The sequence below is a fragment of the Macrosteles quadrilineatus genome, unplaced genomic scaffold (genome assembly GCF_028750875.1).
Source record: "Macrosteles quadrilineatus isolate MER2022 unplaced genomic scaffold, UCM_ALF_1.0 Scaffold_2__2_contigs__length_208266976, whole genome shotgun sequence".
NCBI classification, from domain to species: Eukaryota; Metazoa; Arthropoda; class Insecta; order Hemiptera; family Cicadellidae; genus Macrosteles; species Macrosteles quadrilineatus.
In genome coordinates, this window is record NW_026542595.1 from 8,974,117 (window position 1) to 8,992,711 (window position 18,595).

Here is an 18,595-nt window from a genome sequence, read left to right on the forward strand (position 1 = left end):
CAAGTGTCACGACGTCCAATAATATTTATTCAGTGCCACGACGTCCAAAACATAATTTTTGAGTTGTTGCACGACGTCCAAGTGCCACGACGTCCAAAAGTACAGTAACTACCAAAAATATAGTCTTTCTACAAGCTTTGGACGTCGTGACACTTGGACGTCGTGAAACAGCGCACTATAGAATTGTAAAAAAGTTACATTTGCGGGAGTGTTGCACGACGTCCAAAGTCGCTGCCAGTTGCACGACGTCCAAGTGCCACGACGTCCAATAAATATTTGTCTGTTGCACGACGTCCAATATAGCTCAGCGCTGTTGCACGACGTCCAAGCTCCTTCATGATGACCGGTTACGATGACCGGCTACTTGCCGAACAGTGTTCTCTCGTGTAAAATGCTTATGGAACCTTTATTAGTTATATATACATGGGTATATGTTCTTGTTCAGAAATATATATACTATGAATATTTGTACCATTAATTGAAACATCATAAAGTAAAAAAAAAAAACATTAAAAGAAAAAATAAACAAGGCAACAGTTGGAAAACTATAAGGTTTACATAGTTTGAAAAATGATGATGACATTTTGTTAACAACCGATAAACTTCATTATGTTTGGAGTAAGCTTTTAATTACTTATTTTTTCAAGACTAGACGAATGTACATTGATCAACATGATCTTTGAAAACTATTTTTTATACCCTCATTTTAATTTTTACTAGTATAAAGAATAGAATGCCTTTTTCGAACTGTTTTTTAGGCTTCAATTAAATGTTCTTATGTCGCAAATATGTTTATTAATAGTATTCACTTAACATTGACTTAATTTTATTTCAATAAATTTTGTGTTTGTGTTTTGCTACACCATTGCAACAAAAAAAACCCAAAAATTTAAATTGATTTAATTTAAATTGCAACCAATGAGAATTTCATATAAATAAGTGGTACACAGGGTTCTTTTGTTTAAAATACAACGCACATGAATTGAAAATGTTATAGGTTTTAATAGTAGGTACTGTAGCAAATCGAATATCAATAAAGTTAACTTATAACAATAAATTTACATATTCCTCGATTATAATTGAATGTGTTTACGAAGGAACACCACAGCCTCAAAATTCAACATTACAGTATATTTACTCAAGATTTATTGTTTTCATATAGCACAGTTGATGTTGCCAACTAGCGCGGGAGCGGAAGTCCTGATAAAGGCTGGTTCTCGGAAAAGTAATAATCTTGTAGTTTGAATGAAACATTTTTTTTTATTTTGTACAGGATTCATGGGATCCTCAGCATAAAGTACAAACCACATACAAACTGCAAAATGTGTGTCGAAGGCCTGATTAGACAGACCTTCCGAGATTTAGACCTTCAGCAACTGATCCGTTTTTTACCTTCCTTTAATTTATTCTTTTTCATGTTGTGCTTCATGTAACATACATAGACTAGAGGGCCGCTCATGCCCTTGACAAATAAATTAACATTTTCGCACAAATACAAATCAATATCGTCATTAGACAAGAATTAAGAAATAAAATTTATAAACAAAACCTACCACGGCATATTCTTGAACAAGGATGCCTACAAACCTACGATAAGCATGTTTGTTATTATTATACTTAACCTACAAATGCTATGACTTAGGGCATACCTGCTTTCCTAGATAAAATATCCGAACTAATTGCGAGTGCAACGAGAACTTAGAAAAAGACTAGTAAGAATTTACAACTGTGAATTTCTCAGAATTGATTGACAGTTCAGACGAACCTATGGCCACTGACTACGGAAACCTACAGTATTATTGTATTAGTATACTGTATTTCTATTATTGTGTTACTAGCAGAGTACCCGTCCTTCGTACGGGGTTGGCATATAAGTATAAATGCTTATTTCTGTTATATGGGAGAGGACACGATTTAAATAAAAATGGTCTTTTAATTTATACGGTATCCTATAATGTAGCACACATCTACCATAGTCCTGATGTTCTACCACTGCACCTAAACCATGGAAAAAGTAAAGTTCTCATTGTGTACCACAACTTTTTTTTTGCTAGTTGGTTCAAATTAGCTGTGGTCATTAATGCAAACAAACAACATAATAATGCTGTACCCTGTTTGGCAAGCCTTATAACTTTTTAATGCTGTTTAATATCATAGAACCAACTTGTACAGTTGAAACGGCTGACAAAATTCTTTAATTTCTTTTAACATGAATACTCATAAGGTTAACATGAGAAAGCCCAGAGCCAGAGCCACCGGGGCGGAGACTGAAAGAATTTTTGAGGTAAGAATATGTTAATCGTGGATGTCATCTATCATCATACCAAATTTCAACCTTGTTAGTTTAGTATTTTTCGCGTTTGCTTGTCACAAACATCCATCCATACATCCATACATCCATACATCCATGGTTTGCACTGTAAACATAAAGCTATCACAATAGTTCCAAACCGACAAATAGAAAAATAGGAATATATGAATAAATATGGAAAATAGGGTAATTTTCTAACATATTTTAGTGAAATTATATAATCAGGCAAATGGAAATTCAGTCTACAGATTTGCTGTGGCAGGGGGATTATATTACGGTTTACACAAAAATAAATCAAAACATAAACCTCATAACACTCAGGAAAAGGGCCTAGGTTGATAGGGCAACGATTATAGAATCTTAATTATTTCCTATATCCATGATGAATGATTTCTTTTAAAACGAATTATTCCCAGTAAAATATTATTACAACATTTCACAAAAATAGAACAGACTCAGTATAATAGATCATAAACATAAACAAATGAAGTATCTGAAAGAATCATATACTAATTAAATTACATTAATATTTGGTTTGACAGATACATTTAAGTAATGTAAAATAATGTTTACATTCGGGCTAGTAACATCATTATTTTAAATTTATAATCCTTACCCTCTCTGTTCTAATATTCGTGCATTATTTAATATGTTTGAACCAGCTGTGTGGAATTGTGAAATCAAAATTCATTTGACAGTTAGTTCTGGTTGTTTACATTTTTAAATTTATTAAATTTAAATTAGGTGAACCGACATATTGGCCCTCTGATCGTCAAAAAATACCAAAATACCAGACCTTCTTGATTTTTTCGTTACGAAAGGTGTATCCCGAGATTGTGTGACAATCGAGCAATCTCTCTGGACCTTTCCTCAGACCACTCACCTGTAATTTTAACGATCGCTTCAACTGTTATATACAAAACCTATTCCACCACATTTATGTAACAAAAATACAGATTGGAATTATTTTCGTGAATTAATGGATCAAAATTTAAAGATTTCTGTGTGTTTAAAGAACGAAGAAGATTTGAATCTTGTTGTTGAACATTTCAACAAAACAGTTCAAGACTCCGCTTGGAGAGCAACTCCGGAATAAGCTAAACTCTAGAGATCAGACGGATAAAAGAAATCTAAACAGGGCTACTCAACAACTAAAAAGGTTACTGTTTAAATTAAACAATGACAGATTTCAAGATTTCACATCAAACCTTTCTCCATCTGAAGCTAGTGACTACTCCCTTTGGAAAGTTACAAAAAACTTAAAACGTCCACAAATTTGCATTCCACCTATTCTAAAAGAAGACGGTTCTTGGGCCAAAAACAACATCGAGAAAGCAGATGTCTTTGCTTCATACTTCAAAGAAGTGTTCAAACCATATAATATAAATTCAAACGTTTAACAAGAAATTTTTTTATTCCTCGATTCTCCAAATCAACTTGATTTACCGATAAAATTGTTTACACCATCCGAAGTAGATAAAGTAATAAAAGACGATTTAAACGGCAAAAAAGCCCCCGGTTATGATCTGATAACAGGTAAAGTGTTGAAAGAGCTGCCTAGAAAAGGAATAGTATTCCTTACAGTACTTTTCAATGCAGTTTTACGCCTCGAATACTTCCAAATACAGTGGAAGGTTTCACAAATTTTGTTATTCCGAAACCTGGTAAACCTTTAAATCAAGCATCCTCGTATCGGCCTACATCTCTTCTTCCCGTGGTTTCAAAAGTTTTTGAAAAACTTTTTTTTAAAAGACTCCAAATTATAATTGACGAAAAAGAATTGAAGCCTTCCCATCAGTTTGGATTCCGCCGAAAGCATTCCACCGTTGAGCAAGTGCATAGAATAGTTAATGTAATCAAGGAAGATCTTGAAAATAAACGTTTTTGTACATCTGTTTTTTGGACGTAGCCCAGGCGTTTAAAGTCTGACACACAGGACTATTGTTCAAAATTAAAACTTTGCTGCCCCATACACACTATGGAGTGTTGAAATCGTATTTGTCCAAACGCTTTTTTCAAATTAAATATCAAGATGTAGTTACAGATGTGCATGAAATTGAATCAGGTATACCGCAAGGCAGTGTTCTTGGACCTATTTTGTATATTTTGTTCACGTATGACCTTCCAAGTACTCAGGGTATTACAGTTGCAACATTTGCAGACGACACTGCTTTTTTGTCATCAAATCAGGATCCTATTCTAGCATCATCAAACCTTCAGGCTGCGTTACACGATTTGTCTCAGTGGCTACAGAATTGGAAAATTAAAGTAAATGAAACAAAATCCGTTCAAGTTACATTTACTATGTCTACAAGAACTTGCCCCCCAGTAACATTGAATAATGTAATGCTTCCACAACAATCCAACGAAGTTAAGTACCTTGGTATGCATCTCGACAGACGGCTTACATGGCATTCACACATTTGGAACAAACGACTTCATTTAAATTTAAAAACAAACAAACTAAATTGGCTTATTGGTCGAAATTCAAAATTATCTGTTGAAAATAAATTATTTTTATACAAAACTATATTGAAACCTATTTGGACCTCGGTATCCAACTCTGGGGAACCACTTCAAACTCGAACATAGAAATAGTTCAACGATTTCAATCTAAAACACTAAGAAAGATTTTACAAGCATCTTGGTTTGTCACAAATAAAGTTATTCATCAAGATACAAAATTACCCTATGTTAGAGAAGAAATAAAAAAAACGAAGTGAAAAATATCAAAGAAAATTAGAAATCCATCCAAATTTCCTGGCAGTTAACCTCCTCGATAATAGTGAAGCTACATATAGGCTCAAAAGAGTTAATCCAATAGACCTTCCAAATCGTTTTTAGTTAATTTTTTTGTATATTAGTGCACTTGATGGAGTGTATCTAACCCATGTTAAAATGGTCATGAAATTTACTTATTGTTCTAGTATAGAATGGATTGTAAATAAATACTTGTTAAAAAAAATTTAAATTTTGTAGGTTCGCTCTTGTTACCATGGATACCATCAATCAATATTTTAAAATCTCTCACCTCAAATTTTTGAAAGCCCACGGGGCAGAGCCCTAGGACAATAACGAAGAGGGAATAGTTGTATAATATATATCCTCGGAGCTGTAGCTTCATTTGCGTGCGATTTGAGCCCAGTCGGTTCAGTTCTTTTTGAGATTATCTCATACAAACACACAGACACACACACACACTGACACCACCTCTTCTTTATAGTAGTATAGATAGATAGATAGATTACTATTATAGTATTATATATTGTCTGTGCTATGGCTAAAATACGTTTTTATTACTGTATCAGCTGGAGACACTCTCTGAATATCTGCTTCAACCATTTGTTGTCAAACATTGATCTCGTAAAACAGTGAAATTATTTTTCGTATACACTAATAGAGCAAGGTTTGTACTAAAAGAAAACCTTCTTTTAGTTTAAAAAATACATGTTTCACAGGAAACAATTTTAACCATTGTAGTAACACCATTATAGCTTAAAAAGTTGAAAGTGATAGTTCACATAATATTTAGCACATTTGACGGATAAACCTTTTTTGAATTCGTCATATTATAAGTGTATGAAAATTCATATATCTGTGTATCAATATCTACTTATCTCATTCCTGTTCAATGGAAGTTATGCAATTTCAATGATACCGGTATTTAAATAGGAAGTCTTACAGCTGTTATAAAACTGTGCATACATTTTATCTTACGAGTGAATTCGCTACCAAATTGATATAGTACGACAATTCTATTCTACTGCAGTACTTAGAATTCTACCACTACTCACATTAAACCTACCATATTTACTTTTGGTCTAGTGATTAATTTATTGTATTAATCATACAATATAGTGAATAGTGTAGTCATTTATTTATCTCGTTTCTATGACATATCTCTATTTTGTAGAAATCAATTATGCAATCATAACAACAGAAATACTGCACCATTACATTTTACGGTGACATAGTATTTATTTTACATATAAAAAATTTAAGCTAATGCAATAATTAGTTCAATTAGAACCATTGAATATTGAATAATTTAAACATTAATCGAAGACGAAGCGGTTGACAACTTTCAAACAGTTGACTAGGCCTAGTTGCCTTCAATAATTGCAATGCGAACTGTATGCACTGAGGTCGGCAAAGAGTGTTCACAGTGTGCAGGCACTTTGGACGTCGAGGCACTTGGACGTCGTGCAACAGTCAAATATTGATTGGACGTCGTGGCACTTGGACGTGTGCAACTGGCAGAGGCTTTGGACGTGGTGCAAATGATACTTTTTTACAATTCTACAGTGCGCTGTTTCACGACGTCCAAGTGCCACGACGTCCAAAGCTTGTAGAAACACTATATTTTTGGCAGTTACTGTACTTTTGGACGTCGTGGCACTTGGACGTCGTGCAACAACTCAAAAATTATGTTTTGGACGTCGTGGCACTGAAAAAATATTATTGGACGTCGTGGCACTTGGACGTCGTGCAACACTCCCCACGGACCACTGGTATCGCAAACCAATTTCCAAGAAAAAGTATCGCGCCCGCTCCAGTATCGCACGGAGTATCGCTCTGGTGTGTGCAGGGCTTGATTTGTTTTTGTTGTTGCTATTTTGCAAAATATTCTTTTTTTAAATGATGGGGAAACCGAGTAAAGTGAGGTGATATTCTGAAAGAAAATTTAATTTCCTATAAATTGGTATGCATTTATGAGTCTAGTTGCTAAAAGGCATTTTTCACCCAAACCTGAAAGTAAGGTCCACCCAATGTTTTTTTAGTTTTTCTGTTTCTTTAAGACCTACATAATTCAAATCTGCAGGGTGCCACTTTGTCACCCTTGAGCAAATTGAAATATTCAAAATGGCACCCAAGATGGCTTAAAAACTGTATATTTGCTGTATTTTTCCCTATAGAAGAGACAGGATAATCATTTTTTGTGTCTAATTTCATGTTTTAAGGGTCAGAGAATACCAATAATTTATTATCTTAGTAATAAAATATATATTTTTGCTATAAAAGTTAATAGGATGCTGGTGAAAATTGAAAAATGCCGTTTTATTTCAATTCCATATAATTTTTCAAAATGATATACCACATGCATTTTTATGAACATTTTTGAACAAAATTGACTTGGTACCAATGCTGATATTTATTCGGTGGTTAGTACTTCATTTCGATATGTAACGCGTTTTTGGCCGCCATCTTGAATTGCCATATTGCATATAAATAGAATATTTTAGACATGATGATAGTGTTGTGACACATCAATTTAAACTAGATTTTCACACTGATTTCAATTATGAAATCCGTTTATGTAACATATTTTTTTTCATTTTGAAGATATATTCAAATGAAATTCCATCCCATACATTTCTAATGGACGTTTCGTACTTTGAACAGTTAAAAAAAAATAATTTCCTACATCTCCAGTTATTGTTAACGCTTGCGATTTGTTCTAGCCTTAAAATATTCATTGATGTAAGGGCTTTCATTTGAGCTAATGCCCATTAAAAACGGATGAGTTTGAGACCAGCTACGAACCACAATGCAATATTAAATTGACCTTTTTAGTAATAAGTTGTTATTAAAAGATATATATCTCGAGTTGTTAATACGTTACCAAGTTCTTTCTGGTCTGAAACTACTCAGTAAACGTATGGCTTTAATATTCACTAAATAAAATCTGACTAATTTAAATGAGACGTGGACTTTTATTTAAAATTAGACAATTTTTATTTTGAAAATTTTCTTTAGTTAAAGACATTAATACCCAATTCTAAATCGAACACTAAACGATGAGCATGGCTGTTCGGTCGATGGAGGCGAGGCTTTATAAGGCTCATTATTATAATAAAATTAAACATCAGAATCTCATCTTTTCATTTGTATACAAGTTACAAAGTCTTACTTTAATACAAAATAGATACATACATAATGAATTAATTTATATGTTTTCAGAATGTTTGATTTGTTTAAAAGGTTTTTGTTGTTAATTATGTTAATTGCATTTTTCTAAACAACGGCAAACGCTAGAAAAAATGTAAAAGCTAGTTTTGAAGGTCATTGTATTAATGGAAATATCCATAATGCCAAGGCATAATGTTACTCATATTATTAATATTAACAAACATTTAATTAGTTGCGCTCGCCACAAGGGCTCCTCACAGCCAGTGATGTAAGATCGATATGTTCTGTGCTCGTACTCAGGGCTAGAGATATACATATACATATATACATACATGTATATCTCTAGCCCTGGCTCGTACTGCTCGATGTCCAAGGGTAGATAAGTTTGACGCTGCCCGTGCGTAGGTGCGGAGTCGTGTCTTTAGTAGTAGTAGTTTGTTTACACGATGCTTTCAGAAAGGCACGCATAATGACCCCGCGCTACCCGCCCGTCCACATCACCTTCCCCCCAAAGGCTATCCCCCAAAACGGAACTACACCTAGGGTGATGAAGACTCTTAAACTTTAGTATAAAATGAATTGAAGTGCAAGTCCACAACCTTTTATAAGATATCAGTAAATACCCTGTTTAATTATAATAATTTATGAACCAATCATTATGACGCAACGTCATCCTATTGTTTTGGGGCTCGTCGACCGCGAGCAGCGGCAGGTGGCTGTTGCCAACCTCCCAACGAAAATTCCCAGTTAATCCCTGCTCTTGAGCGACGGCCAGCGTTGGTCTCGGCTAAGCTTGATCTCGGCTAACGCTCTATGTCGTGAACCCATTTTTTGACCGTCGGTTAAAATTGGTCGAGATCAACGATAACCGCGGGCCACGAAACCCCGTATTCGTGAACCGCCTCTAAAAATACTATTTGATCCTGTTAAAACAGTTTGTAATATTTTATAAAATTATAAGTTAACACTTCAGTTAGTTTTGTGATATCATTCGTACAGATTTATTAAAGTAGCCATATGAAGTGTATTTGTGTTCATGGTTCAAATGGGGTAGGCCTACTTCAAAGCTAAATTTCTGTGTGTCTGTCTGCCTGTCTGTCTGTCTGTAACACTCAAGATGGAATTTTACGCAATCTTCTCCGAGAGTACGGAAAACGAGAGTACCTATCAAGATCCAAGTCATTTAAATGTATTCACTGGATTGGCGAGAGTGTCTTTATCACAACTAACTGACACCCCCAATGTCAAGGAATTCCAGCTGCTTTAACAGTTTTGAAATAAAATCATACTAGTGTACCTGTTGCTCGAATTCGAGCAATTGCGAAGCATTACAGGCGACTCAAAGATTATGGAAATACTCACGATCTACACAACAGTTACGATATAATCAAAATCCTTTGTAAATATCTTATCTTTTTTCAAAAAGCTTATCTTGTTTTTTTAGTGTTTTCTACAAATTTTTCCCTCTCATAGCCGCATTAGGTTGTCTATGACAACGATTATAAAATGAAAAAAAAAAATATTTCTATTTCTTCTACTTGGTTGTGTTCTACCTATGACGTTTTCTATGTTTCCATTGTTTGCAAATCGATTATTTCAATGATTGCTCAAGAAATGTAGAACAGTGTTAATTCAGTTTTATTTTTAGCCCATATCAAATTGTCCAGGATTTCTCGCTCTATTCCATTGTAATAAGTAATTACACCAACCCAAGTTTCGTCTACAGATGCAATATGCCAACGAATATCACCTAAGTACAATCTCCAAGAAGTAGTAATAAAGGCAGAAACCAACCCATACAATAGATATAAGTTAACTCCAAATGAAATAATTTTAAGAGTTACTGTGATATTAGGATTTTCCACTGATTTGGTAATAGAATAGAACATTATATTGCAAAACATGACACGATGCAGAAGAAAATCCAATTTAAAATCAGAAAAACCCATTGCAAATACTGTACTTCATTTTGACAAATTCAACAAATCACAATTTAAATATTAACAGCTGTTTCATTAAAAAGTAGTGTAGAATTATGCATATGGTCGTAATGTAAATAAATCTGAAGAGGCAACTTTAAAGGCTTCTGGGGCAGAGCCCCAAGGGAATTTACCTCATTCGTCTTTTGATGGCTCATCTATAGACCAAGACCTTTCTTTAGAGACCCCTTCCAAGTTTCTACGCCCAGCCGTTCTCTCAAATTAGCTGTGACAAAAACCCCGTTTTCCTCCATAAGAATAACATGGGATGGGAATTTAAAGGCCACTGGGGCAGAGCCCCAAGGGAATTCACCATGTTTCTCTTTTGATGGCTCATCTACAGACCAAGACCTTTCTTTAGACACCTCTACCGAGTTTCTACACCCAGCCATTCTCTCAAAATAGCTATGACAAAGAAAAACAGTTTCAAATTAATATATGATTTTATTTCAAAACTGTTAAAGCAGCTGGAATTCCTTGACATTGGGGGTGTCAGTTAGTTGTGATAAAGACACTCTCGCCAATCCAGTGAATACATTTAAATGACTTGGATCTTGATAGGTACTCTCGTTTTCCGTACTCTCGGAGAAGATTGCGTAAAATTCCATCTTGAGTGTTACAGACAGACAGACAGGCAGACAGACACACAGAAATTTAGATGAGACTTGTTTCGGCTTCTTTAATGTATAAAACGAAAAATAACCTAAAAATTTATGATTCTGAGCAATGTACAGACAAAACTCTAATTTTATTTATATATATAGATAATATGTGAAGCCGTATTTTGTTAACCCTACTCCTCAATTGTTTGTGGACCAATTTCAATGTTTAAGGTGTAAAAAGATTCGTCTCAATATGTAGTTTTTGCAATAAGGTTTTAGAACTTTAAAATGTCTACTCTTAAGGGCGTGAGACCCTCTCAAAGGTCGGGTTTTCCCCATAAGAAATACATAGAACTAACTTAAAAAATACCCCTGCCGCAGCAAACCTGCCGTCTAAGCAAATTTCCATTTGGCTGAATTGTTTTTCAATTGATCTATTTAAATAACATTAGGTTTAACGAGTACCTAGGTTTGCTGTTACAAGGAATCTAATAAAGTGTGTGTTTTAAGTAAAATAATTATTTATTGCTTAGTATAAAATGAATATATTTGCCAAGTTTGATCAAAAGATATCCATAAACAAGCAAACTACAACATTTTACAAGACACATGAAATACACAAAAAATATTTAAATAACACGAATTGCGTCATGACGCAACATCCACCGGCGCCTGTCTCGTGTGTTCGTCACTTGGCCAAGTTTGTAAATTTGTGTTATTTAAATATTTTTTGTGTATTTCGTGTGTATAGACATATTTATTTCGACAAGTTCATCTATGAATGAATGCTGTTTTATCTAACGTTCTACCAACAACCTGAAGATGTACCCTAGCGGTATGAAACAGCTGTAGTTGCACTAACTACACACGGATCGTTTGACGCAAAAAGGTAACATTAACTACTTTTATATTTAAATTAATTATAAGTAGTGAGACTTTTTATTTATTTTTCATACTATTGAATGTACATCATAACAAACCACAAGAAAAGAGGTCTGACTAATGTTTTTAAGAGAAAGGTTAAACATTTTGTTGGTGTAATTTCAATACATAAGAATTTATATTGATACTATTTATTGATACAGAGGTAATAACAACCTTCTATTTCAAGGAAGTCCCCAATGGCTAGAGTGCTGCAAAATTGCTCCCTAATTGTATGGGACTAATGCACCATGCATGGTTCACAAAGTCACCTTTGAAGCATTGGACGAAACCATAGATAAAACAACAGTGTAGGAGTATACTCCTCTTGAGGAGTATGTATTTTATCTATGACAAAACATTGAAATATATTAGAAACAGCAAATAACCCCTATGGGGGAGGAACTGTGATGTTTTCTGGTGACTTTAGACAAACTCTGCCGGTTGTGGTGCTGACGAGATCAATTCATCTCTGAATCGATCCACATTGTGGCCAACCGTAGGATACCTCTCACTCACACATTAAATATGAGAGCTGTTTCCCTGTTTGCATTGATCAACGTGGAGCTGAGGATTCAAATGAAGGTTATAGACCAGACGGAACATTAGACAATATATAAATAGGATAATAACCACATCTCCTTCACTTGGTGTTGTCAGATCACACGAAAAACTGATAACCAGTTTATTTCCAGAAGTTCATGAACTACTTACATGGATAATGCTTGGCTCTGTGATTGTGCAATTCTGACACCTAAAAACGAGTAAGCAACGCAGATAAACATTTAGACGATAGCTCTCTTCCACGTTAAAGAACGTACGTATAAATCAGTGAACACCGTCCTGAGAGAAGACGATGCTGTAAACTACCCGACAGAGTTTCTCCGTTTCTCGACTCAGTATCAGCACCCAGTTTGCCTGCCTATGAGCTCACCCTGAAGGTTGGAGCTCCAGTGATGCTGCTAAGAAACTTACATCCAGCAAAATTGTGTAATGGAATGCGTCTTCGAATTCATTGTCTCCAGTGATACATCATTTTAGCAGACATTTTCACAGGTTGTGGTGTTGGGGAATTGGTATTTATCCCGATAATTCCATTAATTCCTAGAAACTATACCCGTTAAGAGTTCAAGTGGCTACAGTTCCCCATCACAGTTTGAAATCACAAGACCAGATGTTGCCCACAGCCAGGGCGGAACTGAGCGGATCAGCCAAGACTCTTGCTCCGGGGTGGTACACGGCCGCCTTTAACTCCAAGCCGCGGCCTGGGGCCCATTTCATAATAAAGTTACAAGTTACAACTTTTGGGTACACTTCCATACCCAGACAGCACACTTTCTCCTCAGGACATCCCACGGATATTGCGACAGGATATGCAAGATATCCCATAGTGGTCCTATGGTCAACTTGGGATATCCCAGGATATCCACTGGAATGCGTAATGTCCCCGCCCGGGGATGTCCTACGGATAAGCTCACACGCATATCCGTAGGACATCCGAGGTCATCCCAGGGTAGTCTTCAGGACATTCTCAGGACATATGGAACTACTATGGGATGTCCCTGGGATAAAGTGTGGTCTGGGCCTGAACATAAAAAACACAAAATAATATAGATTTAGTATGAAAAGCTTAATTATAAGTTTAGTAAATTGATTAAATAGTTAATAAACACAAATTTTGAAGAAAAAAACGAGAAAAAAGTTTTTGGCCCTGACGGGTCTCGAACCCGGTACCTTCGCCTTATGAGCCTCGTACCTTACCTCCTGAGCTATCTACGCTTGGTGGATATGAGTGTTTTCAAGTGGTGAAAGAGTAGTCGACAGTTGCAATGGTCGCAATACTTAAAATATTTTTGATACTACCCCAGTATAGGCTATAATATGATTCTGTTAATCTGTTTATGCCTCAAGTAGTTGAATTGTTTTTCTGGTAGTTGGAGAGGATACTGGTATTTGAATATAGATTATTTAATTACCATTAGATTAGCACTGTTATAATTGATTGTTATATGATTAAAATTAGTTTTTGGTTGTTTTATTAATTTAAAGTTAGAATTAAATTCATATTTCACACAACTATGATAGAACTCTAGTTTTCTTGAACTCAGTGGTAGTAATATGTCAGTAACGTTAAGTCAGCCCTTGCTAGCCACAGTATTAACAAGACATATTTTCAATCTGGGAAACCTTAAACTTTTAAAACAAATTATAAAACCTCGACATCTTAATGCGTGGGAATCTTATTTTTAGAAAAAAAAAAACAGACCAAAATTATTTGTTAAATAATGAAGACGGCCCAATTATAAATTCGGAATTACTGAAAATAATTACATCAAGAACAACACTGTAATATATCCAAAATTCAAAAGATTAATTTTTCTAATATTATTATTTATTTTTCCAATATCCTTTAAATCATCTGTTTTAACTTTGTTTAAAATTAATTTATTAAGTAAATATTTACTTTTTGTACTAGTGTAAACACAGCCTGAAGATGGAAACCAAGCTTCTGAAAACGCTAGTGAAAAAAACAAATTATTATATATTATTGGCATTGTTGAACATTTAAATTTAGATATACATTTCATCAGTGGTAGTATTTTTTTCTTCAGTTTGTTACCGGGACATTACGGGACATTACAGGATATCCAGTGGATTTTGTACATGTCCCGGGATTTCATGGGACATTCTGGGATATCCTATGGCATTCGTACATATCCCGGGACTTTACAGGATATCCTGAGGTTAACTTACAAATCCCGGGACATTACGGTACCGGTATATTGTAGGATATCCTGTGGATTTCGTACTCGTCCCGGGATTTTGCGGGATATCCTGAGGATAGCGTACATATCCCGAGACATTCTCAGGACATATGGGACTACTATGGGATGTCCCTGGGATAAAGTGTGCTGTCTGGGTAATTATCTGTTGGTACAAACAACCGAATGAGAATAACGATCGATAGATTGATTATTCGATAATTTGTTTGGTTAGTTAAGTAAGGTTAACCTTACCTAGCTAACCAAATGATATATCGAATAATCAATATTACTCATTCGGTTGTTTGTGCCAACAGATATGGAAGTGTACCCCAACTTTTTTACATTTTTCCTTCCACCATGGTTTTCAGCGTGTTTTCAGCAATAACAATAATTCATTTCATTCGTTTATTTCAACTGCACTGCATGGTTCGATTAATTGAGCGAAGCTCCTATACGTCGACTCTTATGCATTTCGTAATACGCAAACTCCTCCTAGACGGCTGAATCAATCGTTTTCAAATTTTGCATGGTGATAAAGACCATATCGGTGAGTGCCAACATCTATATGGCGTTAAAAAAGACTCTCAGGAATCCGCCCCACTAGGTCTCAAAGTTTCAATGTAATCCTTATGGAAGCAGTATTTTACACATAAACAAACAAAGACGTATGATCAGCTGTTGACTTTTGAATGCAGTAGATAAAGAAATAGCTGAGCATTATTCCACAGATATTAGAACATAAACCGTATGGATCATAAATATAATCAAATGACGACACTAGCTTGGGATCCGTGACGTAGGAAGTGGTTAAGGAAGTAGTAAATATGAGCAGTCTGGAGTGTGGGAACTGTTTCCCATGTAGCACAGATGGTTGGGCCGACGTTGGCCAACTGTGGGACAGTTGGTCGATGGTTGGTTGGAGCTTCCACAACCAACCAACCGTTGTCCAACTGTATATCTCGTAGTTGGGCCAACCAATATTTACAACTGTGGACCAACATTGGTTCATTGTTAATGAAATACATTAATATGAATTGCTGGGTATCATACATCAAGCCAACCGTTGTCCAACCGTTTTTCACTCCGTTGGACCAACAAAAGATACTTTTGTTGGACCAACGATGGTCCTTAGTTGAGTTTACACGACTTTCATTCTCTGGGTCTAGCTTTCACAACATAATTATAATAAAATATCTGGTTTTACAATACCTTTATCAGTTCCAAAAGTTTCCAAAAGTTTTTGGAACTGATAAAGGTATTGTAAAACCAGATATTTTATATATTACAGTTCCGGGGCTACAACAATGAATTTTAATAATTATAATAATGCAAATATTTTTAAATTAATATTTTTTTAAATTAATTAATATTCTTTAACTTATTTGCAACAATTTAAGGGGAAACAGTAATTAATCATATAACAGTCAATTAGTCAATTATAATAGCATTAATAATCTAACGGTAATTAATTAATCTATATTCAAATACCAGTATCCTCTCTAACTCCAAAAAAAAAAAAAAAAATACTTATGATGCCTTAACAGATTAACAGAATCATATTATACTGTGTAGTATCAAAAATGTTTGAAGTATTGCGACTATTGCAACTGTCGGCTACTCTTTCACCACTTGAAAACTCTCTATATCAACAATCACAGATAGCTCAGTGGTAAGGTAAGAGGTTCATAAGTCGAAGGACCCGGGTTCGAGACCCGTCAGGGCTAAAAAATTTTGTTCTAGCTTTTTTTCAAAATTTGTTTTTATGAACTATTTAATCAATTTACTCAACTAATAATTATGCTTTTCGTACTAAATCTTTATTATTTTGTGTGAAATAAAACGGTTGGTTGGATATCAGTTGTGTTATGGTTAGTTGGGCATCAGTATTTTGGATGGTTGGGCCATTGTTGGACAATGGTTGGCTGGAAAACAGTTTAAAGAGGTGACATTTCTACCGTTGGCCAACTGTGTGGCTCCACAATTTACCAACGTTGGCCCAACCATCTGTGCTACATGGGTTGTGACGATTAGATTAAGGTATCTGCAATCCTAAAATGCCATGGGAAGGGAGGAAAACAGGTCCGCGACGTAGGAAGTGGTGAAGGTTAAAAGTTGTCAATGCGAGCTGTTCGGGGTATGGGATCTGTTTATTTCCATTGATTAAGGTATTTGCAATCCTATGATGCTATGAGAAGGGAGGGAAACAGGCCTGTGACGTAGGAAGTGGTGAAGGAAGTAGTAAAGGCAAGCAGTCCGGACTGTGGGAACTGTTTGTGATGATTAGATTGTATCTGCAATCATAAAATGCCATGGGAAGGGAGGAAAAAGGGTCTGCGACGTAGGAAGTGGTGAAGGAAGTAGTCAAGGCGAGCTGTCCGGAGTGTGGAAACTGTTTATGACGGTTAGATTAAGGTATCTACAATCCTAAAATGCTATGGGAAGGAAGGAAACAGGTCCGCGACATAGGAAGTGGTGAAGGAAGTAGTAAATGCGAGCTGTCCAGAGTGTGGGAACTGTTTATGACAATTAGATTAAGGTTTCTGCAATCCTAAAATACTATTGGAAGGGAAGGAAACAGATCCGTGACGTAGGAAGTGGTGAAGGAAGCAGTCAAGGCGAGCTGTACGGAGTGTGGAAACTGTTTATGACGATTAGATTAAGGTATCTACAATCCTAAAATGCTATGGGAAGGAAGGAAACAGGTCCGCGACGTAGGAAGTGGTGAAGGAAGTAGTCAAGGCGAGCTGTCCAGAGTGTGCTGGGAACTGTTTATGACGATTAGATTAAGGTATCTACAATCTTAAAATTCCACGGGAAGAGAGAGAGGGAAACAGGTCCGCGACGTAAGAAGAGGTGAATGAAGTAGTAAAGGCTAGCAGTGCAGAGTGTGGGGAATGTTTGTGGTAAATAGATTAACGTATCTAAAATACTAAAATGCTATGGAAAGTGATGAAAACAGGTCCACGATGTAGGAAGTGAATTAGGAAGCAGTAAAGTATGAGCATAGTGTGAGAACCGTCTGTAGCAGTTAGATTAATGTATCTTCAATCCTAAAATGCTATGAGAAGGCGAAGGAAACAGGAGGCCCCACGACGTAGGAAGTGGTAAAGGAAGTAGTAAACGCTGGCAGTGCAGAGTAGGGGAACCGTTTGGGCAGTTAGATAAATGTATCTAATACTTAAATGCTATGAGGTTGAGAAGGGAAGGAAAAAGGTCTATGACGTAGGAAATGGTGAAGGAAGTAGTAAGGCTTGCAGTGCAGAGTGTGGGAACTGTCTTTGGCAATTACATTAATATATGTATTTGCAATCCTAAAATGCTATGGGAAGAGAGGGAAACAGGCCCACGTGCCGATTGGAACTCCTAATATTTTAATACCGTAGGGGGTGGTGAAGGAAGTAGAAAAGGTGAGCAGTGTTGAGTTTGGGAATGGATTAATATCTGCAATGCTAAAATGCTATGGGAAGAGACTGTAGACTAGACTAAAATGATTAGAAGCAAGCATTGATACATATTTCGCACGATTACTAGAAAAATACCGGTATGGATCATAAACATAAACAAAAAGACGTTTTTGGCCCGAAAATAAACATAATTTAACATTGCTTAAATGGAACTGCCAAAACATATTATGTTCAATGCTATTAGCATTGACTTTATATCTACTGTACACACTAGACTTCCTATTCAAACGGCTCAGCCATAATGATCGGATCTGAGCCAGAATCGGTGGTTCAGTTAGTTGGTCTGACCCTCCGAAAGACAGCGCAGCGCTCGGTAGTCGGTCTTAGATTGTTTCTTCGTGTAGATATAAAGTCAATAGACTAACCGTCAATGCTATTGGTATAGGATTCGGGCCAACAACGTCATTTATGTTTATGATCCATACCGGTATTTTTCTAGTAATCGTGATATTTCGATACATGCAATCGTTTACAATAGAAATTTACAACTGAGTTGAACAGCTGATTTTTACTCCATAGAGGCTAAAAACGATTTTTACTCCCTAAAGAGTAAATACCCCCGCCACAGCAAACCTGCAGACTAAGCGAATTTCCATTTGACTGATTGGATTTACACTGAAATGTCTACTTACAAATATAACAT